Genomic DNA, 8,164 nt, shown 5'->3' with positions numbered 1-8,164 from the left:
AACAGTTGGAGCTTACAGAGAGAGGTTGCATCCCTGACCTCTCCGTCCTGTTGGCTATGAATAAAGAAGTTTAATTCTTAAAAAAAAAAATCCAGGAAGCCCTTTTGAGCAAGCCAAATCTGTCACTACAAAAAGCGTTGGAAATTGCTGTGAGACTTGAAAACACTTCTTCTCAATTGGAGCAAATATCTATTTCCAGTTCTGATTCTCAAGTACCAACCGTGTCTGCCATCAAAAACAAATCCAAAGTCTTATCAAAAGATAGACATAAAGGAAAAAGAGAGAGTCCTGACTTTAATTCTAAACCGGGTAAACGTTTGGAATGTTATCGTTGTGGAAGTAATTCCCACCTCGGGAATGCCAAGTTTTGTCCAGCTCTCAATAAAACGTGTAGTAGATGTCAAAAGAAAGGACATTTTACAAGTGCATGCAAATCTATCATCAAGCCGCCATCATTCTATAAACCAAGCACGTCATCCACAAAGAAAGTCATGAATATTGAGCAATCTTCGGATGTATCTGCGTCAAGTGAGGAAGACCAAATCTGCACTCTGTTGAATTCTCATAATCCTGATGTCATCGCTATAATTGCATCTGAAAATAAACGACCACTGTGTATATTAACAATCAATGGAATTGACATCAAAGTTTTAGCCGATTCAGGATCTCCATTTACTCTCATATCTGACAAAATATGGGACGATTTGTTTAAATCACAAAGTGCTGTTTTAAGACGCTCTATTGTTAAACCCATTGCCTATGGTCAAGTCAAGTCAAGTCAGAGAATTTATATAGCGCACTACATACCCAGAGGGTTTCAAGGCGCTTAGGAAGGGGAGGAGGATTACTTGTCAAATATCCACGTTTTAAGTTGCTTTCGGAATGCTAGGTGGTTCTGGGTAAGGCGAAGGTAAGCGGGGAGTGAGTTCCATGTTTTAGCAGCCAGGTATGAGAAGGATCTGCCTCCCATGGTGGTCTTGTTGATGCGAGGTACAGTGGCGAGGGCTTGGCTGGAAGAGCGTAGTTGGCGGGAGGGGGTGTAGAAGGACAGTCGTGAGTTGAGGCATTCTGGTCCGATGTCGTAGAGTGATTTGTGTGCGTGGGTAAGCAGTCGGAAAGTGATCCTCTTATTGACGGGTAGCCAGTGGAGGTCTTTAAGGTGACCAGAGATGTGTTCGTTGCGTGGGATGTCTAATATGATCCTGGCTGAGGCGTTTTGGATTCGTTGGAGTTTCTTCTGGAGTTTAGCGGTAGTGCCTGCGTAGAGGGTGTTTCCGTAGTCCAGTCGGCTCGTGACCAGAGCGTGGGTGACTGTTTTCCTTGTTTCGGAGGGGATCCAGCGAAATGTTTTTCTGAGCATGCGAAGAATGTTGAAGCAGGAAGAGGATACGGCGCTGACTTGTCTGTTCATTGTGAGTGAAGAATCCAGGATGACGCCTAGGTTCTGTGCGTGGTCTGTTGGGATGGGTGCTTTTCCGAAGGCTTCCGGCCACCAGGAGTCGTCCCATGCAGAGGGGGATGTACCTAAGATGAGGACTTCTGTTTTGTCTGAGTTCAGTTTCAGACGGCTTTGTTTCATCCATTCGGCAACTTCTTTCATTCCTTCGTGTAGGTTAGTTTTGGCGGTGCTGGGGTCATTGGTGAGAGAAAGGATTAGTTGAGTGTCATCCGCGTAGGAGATGATGTTGAGGTTGTGTTGGCGGGCGATGTTCGCGAGGGGGCTCATGTATATGTTGAAGAGGGTGGGGCTGAGTGAGGATCCTTGTGGTACGCCACAGATGACTTCGGTGGCCTCGGACTTGAATGGTGGGAGGCGGACTCTCTGGGTTCTTCCGGTGAGGAACGAGGTGATCCATTCAAGTGCTTTTCCTTGGATTCCGATGTTATTGAGGCGTTGTAAAAGGGTGCTGTGGCAGACTGTGTCGAAGGCTGCAGAGAGGTCGAGGAGGATGAGGGCGACTGTGTCTCCATTGTCCAGTAGAGTTCGAATGTCGTCTGTTGCTGCGATGAGGGCGGTCTCAGTGCTGTGTTTTGCTCGGAAGCCAGATTGTGAGGGGTCGAGGGATTTGTTGGCTTCGAGGAAGGCGGCGAGCTGGTTGTTGACAGCTTTCTCGATGACTTTGGCCGGGAATGGAAGAAGCGAGATGGGGCGGTAATTTTTGAGTTCGGTGGGGTCCGCTGTGGGTTTTTTCAGAAGGGCGGTGAGTTCAGCGTGTTTCCAGTCTTCCGGGAAGGTGGCGGAGTTGAAGGAGCAGTTGATGACGTCTCGGAGGTGCGGTGCTATGATGAAGTCTGCTTTGTTGAAGATGTGGTGAGGACATGGGTCTGTGGGGGATCCTGAGTGGATGGAATTCATCAGGCGGATGGTGTCCTCAGTGGAGATTGGGTTCCAGTCGTTAAGGGTGTTCACGGGGGGAGAATGTTCAGCAAATGGTAGGGTGGGTTGGTTTCCGGGTTGGTTGTCAAAGCTGTTGTGGATGTCTGCAATCTTGTTGTGGAAAAATGAGGCTAGGGAGTCGCAGAGGGCTTGAGAGGGGGTGATGTCGTTGGAGTTGGCCGAGGGATTGGAAAATTCCTTGACGATGTTGAAAAGTTCCTTGCTGTTGTGGGCGTTGTTGTCAAGTCGATCCTTGAATGCTGTTTTCTTGGCTTTTCGGATTAGTTGGTGGTGAGTGCGGGTGGCGTTTTTGAAGGCGTCCTTGGTGCTAGTGGTTGGGTCTTTTTTCCAGGCCTTTTCAAAGGAGCGGCAGAGTTTCTTGGACTTCTTAAGATCATCGTTGAACCATGAGGCCTTCTTGCTGCCAGGTTTGCTTTGATGTTTTTTCAGTGGTGCTAAGGTGTCGGCGGTGTTGGATAACCATAGGGTGAGGTTGGCGGCGGCTTCGTTAGCGTTAGAAGAGAGGGCTGGGGTGTTTAGAAGGAGCGATGCGGAGATCTGGTCCGTGGTGATTTTGTTCCAGTTTCTTTGCAGGGTAGGTTGGAGGTGGATGGTGGGTTTTGGTTTGTTGTAGGTGAAGTGAACGCAGCTGTGGTCAGTCCAGAGGAGATCCGTAGTGTGGCTGAAGGAGACATGATTGCTGGATGTGAAGATGGGGTCGAGTGTGTGACCTGCGATGTGGGTGGGGGAAGTGACTAGTTGTTTAAGTCCGAGGTTGGCGAGGTTGTCTAAGAGGGTGGCGGTGTTGCGGTCGTTGATCTTTTCAAGGTGAAAGTTGAGGTCTCCCAGAAGGATGTAGTCTTTGGAGGGGAGCGCGTGTGGGGTGATGAAGTCCGTGATGTCTTCACTGAATTTTGCGCGGGGTCCTGGTGGTCTGTAGAGGAGGGTGCCTCTGAGTGTTGTTTTGGGGTCGATGTGGATCTGGAAGTGAAGGTGTTCGGAGTTAGCGAGGTTGGCGTCAGAGCTAGTTGAGATGCGGATTGATTTCTTATGGACGATAGCGATTCCTCCTCCTGTGTGGCTGGTACGGTCTTTGCGAGTGATCTTATAGTCTTCAGGGATGGCAATGGTGATGTCTGGTGTGGAGGAAGCATTCATCCATGTTTCCGTTAGGAAGGCGATGTCTGGAGAAATGGTGTCTAGTAGAATCCATAGGTCAATGGCGTGCCTGTGGACTGATCGGGTGTTGAGAAGGATGCATTGTAGGTGGTTGGGGTCGGGAGTCAGTGGTGTGGTCGTAGCGGAGATGTTGTCGGTGCCGCTGAATTTGCAGGAGAAGCAGGAGAAAGGTCCATGGGTTTGTCCAGGGGCGGCTTGGACGCAGTTGAGGGCGCGACCGGGGTTAAGGGCTAGGAGGGTGGTGGTATCGTAGGTAATGCGGGGGGGCTGTGAGGGACGGGGGCCAGGGGGTCTGGCGCTGGGCGCGGTCCAGGCGCGGACGGGCGTAGACGGGCTTACCTTTGGCGCACCTTCGGCGCGGATTGGGCGCGGTCGCTGCGCGTGGACGCTGCGCGCTTGGGCTGCTGTCATATATGGATGGTGGGAAGGGGGAGGGGCGAGGGCGGCTCAGCTGGGAGGCGGGGCGGGCTCAGGTCAACACGGAGCACAACAACAACAGATCCAAAATGGAGGGGGGAGTCGAGCAGGGCGCCGGGGGGTATCGCGCAGTAAAGTCTATGTCAAAACAACAATGGTGCGAGGTGCAGTTAATATACTTAATTAGCTGTTCTAAAAAATGCACAGGTCGAAATATGCCACAAACAGACAATGCATCGCACTTAAAGATACCAGACAATGCAGCGCACTTAAAGATACCGGCAAGCAGGCGAGGTCAATGCAAATATTTTAGCAGTTCTAAACAGGGTACAATCACGCAATGCAGCTCAGATAAACGATACCGCTTCAGGTGGAGAGGCAGGGGAGCGACCACTCAGGGCAGAAGCAAAGCAAAGAAAAACATAAATGTCATATGGTGGGAAAAACATAAATGTCATGGGTGAATTTGATGCAAATCTTTGTTTCAAAGATAACCATACCGAAGGTATTGTATATGTTGCTAAAGATGACTCATGTTTGTTGGGTTGGAAAGACCAAGGTAATTTGGGAATTATTCTGGATCCCAATGATCCCGAACAAGTCATACTAAAGAAAAAATTGGTTTTGGTACATGCACTTAAAGATGAACCATGGATAACTGCTCATCCAGAAATTTTTAATGACAAGCTAGGATTAATTAAAGGCTTTAAGCACAAAATTAAATTAATTGATGGGAGTCAACCAGTTGTACATAAAGTTCGCAGGGTACCATTGGCGTTGCGCGGTGGGCTCAAAAGTGAACTTGATAAACTTTGTGCATCTGGTGCCATAGAACCCATAGAATCCTCGGATTGGGTTTCTCCTATAGTTCTAGCGCGCAAGGCCAATGGTTCCCTTCGCATGTGTGTGGACCTTCGCGAATTGAATCGCAACATTTGGATAGATCAATATCCACTTCCAAATATAACTGAGATGACTAGTACCCTTAAGAATAGCAAAAAGTTCAGTTTACTTGACATGACGTCAGCTTATCATCAGGTTGACCTTCATCCTGATTCGCGACATTACACTGCCTTCATCACCCCAGAAGGATTGTTTCAATTCAAACGAATGCCATTCGGTTTCGCATCTGCTTCGGCAGTTTTCCAGAGAATTGTAGAAAGTATGTTCAAAAACATCCCTGGGGTGATGGCCTTTCAGGATGATGTTTTAGTCTACGGTTCAAATCAATGTGAGCATGATGAAGCATTAACTAAGGTCTTTAACATTTTGAAGGAAAAAGGTGTTACTCTAAGTGTTGAGAAATACAAAATGAACGTAGACTCGGTGGATTATTTGGGGTATAAACTATCTGAGAAAGGGGTTGAACCAAAAGCTAGTTTAATTAAAGCTATAGAAGATTTTTGTGTCCCAGTTTACAAAGATGAACTAAGATCTTTCATGGGACTAATTGAGTTCTATGCAAGGTTTGTCCCCAATTGTTCTTCGAAAACTTTTCATATGAGGAATCTTCTAAAAAATATATATTATTTTTAAATGGTGTGATGAGTGTGACAAAGAATTTAAGACAATTAAGTATGAAATTGCACATGCCATTCCCCCTAAACCCTTCAATATCAATGACACTACTATAATTATGACAGACGCAAGCCAAAAAGATCTGGGTGCAGTTTTAATGCAATGCAGAAATGGAAGAGATGAGGTGGTAGCCTTTGCTTCAAGGGGCCTAAAGGGTGCTGAAGCTACCTATTCTGTGATAGAACGTGAAGCTTTAGCTTGTTGGTGGGGCATTGTCCATTTTAAACACTATTTGTGGGGTTCAAAATTCACTGTAAGAGTTGATCACAAGCCGTTGGTGCAACTGTTCACAACAAAAGGTGGAGAAAAGGCAACACCACGCATAGCAAAATGGCAATATAGATTATTGGAACATAATTTCGAAGTAGAATATGTTCCAGAAAAAAAGAAATATTGTCGCTGATTGCCTATCTAGATTGCCAAGTATCAATTACACGGATGATATAGAGGAGGTTGATGATGGAGATGTATTTTGATTTGCCATTTCAGAGTCATGTAGTGCCATTTTAGAGAGTGAGTGGAGAGATTCATATTTATGTGATGAGGACATCAAAAAGGTGATGGACATGATTCTCACAGGGTGGAGCTCCCAGTCTTCCATTGAAGATTCCATTGAAAAATTCAAACATGTTTTTGATGAGTTGTCAATAATTGATGGTTAATTATTCCGTTCTAATTCTCTGGTAGTTCCTACTAGTATGAGGAATAAGATACTTACCCTAGCTCATGAGGGGCATATAGGTATACGGGCCATGAAGAGGAGGATCAGGGAACAGTTCTGGTGGCCTGGTCTTGATAAACAAGTCGAACATTTTGTCAGGGATTGTTTACAATGTGCCATCAGCGATAAGACTCAGGTGACCGTCCCCAGTCCAGTTCAAGCTGTGGAAGTTCCTCCCAAATCATGGTCTAAATTGGCAATTGACATCATTGGTCCCTTGAAGTTAACAGATCATGGTATTCTAGAATATGGTATTGTAGTAATAGATTATTACAGCCGTTTGCCAGAATTAAAATTTGTTAAGGTTCCGACAACTTCTGGCATCATAGAATTTCTGGAATTCCTTTTTGCTGGGGATGGGATTCCTGATGAAATTATATCCGACAATGGTTGTCATTTTACGTCATCAGAATTTGAAGAATTTTTAAAATTCTTAGATATAAAACATACCAAAACATCTCTCTATCACCCTAGGAGTAATGGCCTTGTGGAGAGGTTTAATAGGGTAATTAAAGAAAACATACAACTCTCCAAGGCCAGTAATCTTAATTGTAAAAAGGAACTTAAAAATCTATTATGGGCGGTACGCACTACACCCAATTCCGACACAGGAGTCTCTCCTTTTATATTACTTAGAGGTCGAGTTCCTTCTTCAAAAATGTTGAGGGGATGGATGGGTGTGTTCAGCGTACCAATAACCAAGTTACAAGAGGTTACCAAGAAAAGAGCCGAAGCTCAGAAGAAATACATTTAACCTTGCACAAGGGAACTCAAAGTAAAAGTGGGGGATTTTGTACGAGTTAAATGTGCTAGAATCTTGCCAAAGGGTTCATCTAAGTTTTCTCAGCCACAGCTTGTTGTAAGATCTAATAAGAGTGCTGTGCAATTACAAGATGGTAGGTGGTGGAATAAAAGTAAAATTTCGGTTTCCAATAAGTACAATTCATTTAGTACCAATACAACCACCACGCATGATGATCAACCTTCCTCATCTTCCAGTTCTGTTCTTCGGGAACACTCTACTAGATCAACAAAGTTACCTAATAAATTTCAGGACTATGTAATGTATAGGTAGTGTAATAATATGTTTCTACTTGATTTTGTTGTTTAATTCTTTATATGATTTTAACTAATATTTTAATTTGTCTGAATAGAATTCTTTTCTTTGTTCTATGAGATGTTTTACATATTTTATTGTGCTGTATTTGTTTCAAGTTTTCTGTTCTGTATAGTGGAAAGATGTGTTAGGTTCTGCTCATGACGTATAACCAGAACTCCTATGTAGAGGAGTTCTGGAATGTGGATGTGAACAGTTGGAGCTTACAGAGAGAGGTTGCATCCCTGACCTCTCCGTCCTGTTGGCTATGAATAAAAAAGTTTAATTCTTACCTGACTGTGGTAACTTCTTTTCAGATCTCTACTAATAACCCAATTTTCAACTGGTAGGACCTGTGTGGGCCACCAACCATACCAATGTGTTCATATTATAGTTTCTTACAAATAATTGTTCAACAACATCATAAATATTGCTTGCAGTGGCGCTGCTGCAGGTCTGGCACTTATCTCTGCGATTATTATGAGCTGGCCAATATTCCCTTACTTGAATATGTTTCAACTGTAGGGAAAGAACGGAACAGCCCATTTTGGTAATAGGAAGTTTTACCATACATTATCTAGACTATGCTGTATATCCTCCAACATTAGTATGCAATCTCAGTTCTTTCTAATGCCTTCATTATTGTATCTACGCATATAATAGTCTTTACATCAGCAAGTAATAAAGTTATCTTTATGACCCTTCTTTTGTCTTAAAGTAAGTGTGTGTCTGTTAATTATCGCTGTTAATGAAGTTAACATCAACCCTTGAGTCAGGGGCTCCCAAGGGGACTGTT

This window comes from Lissotriton helveticus, chromosome 1_1 (genome assembly GCF_964261635.1).
Source record: "Lissotriton helveticus chromosome 1_1, aLisHel1.1, whole genome shotgun sequence".
In the NCBI taxonomy this organism is placed as follows: Eukaryota; Metazoa; Chordata; class Amphibia; order Caudata; family Salamandridae; genus Lissotriton; species Lissotriton helveticus.
Note: the sequence above shows the minus strand (reverse complement) of the source record.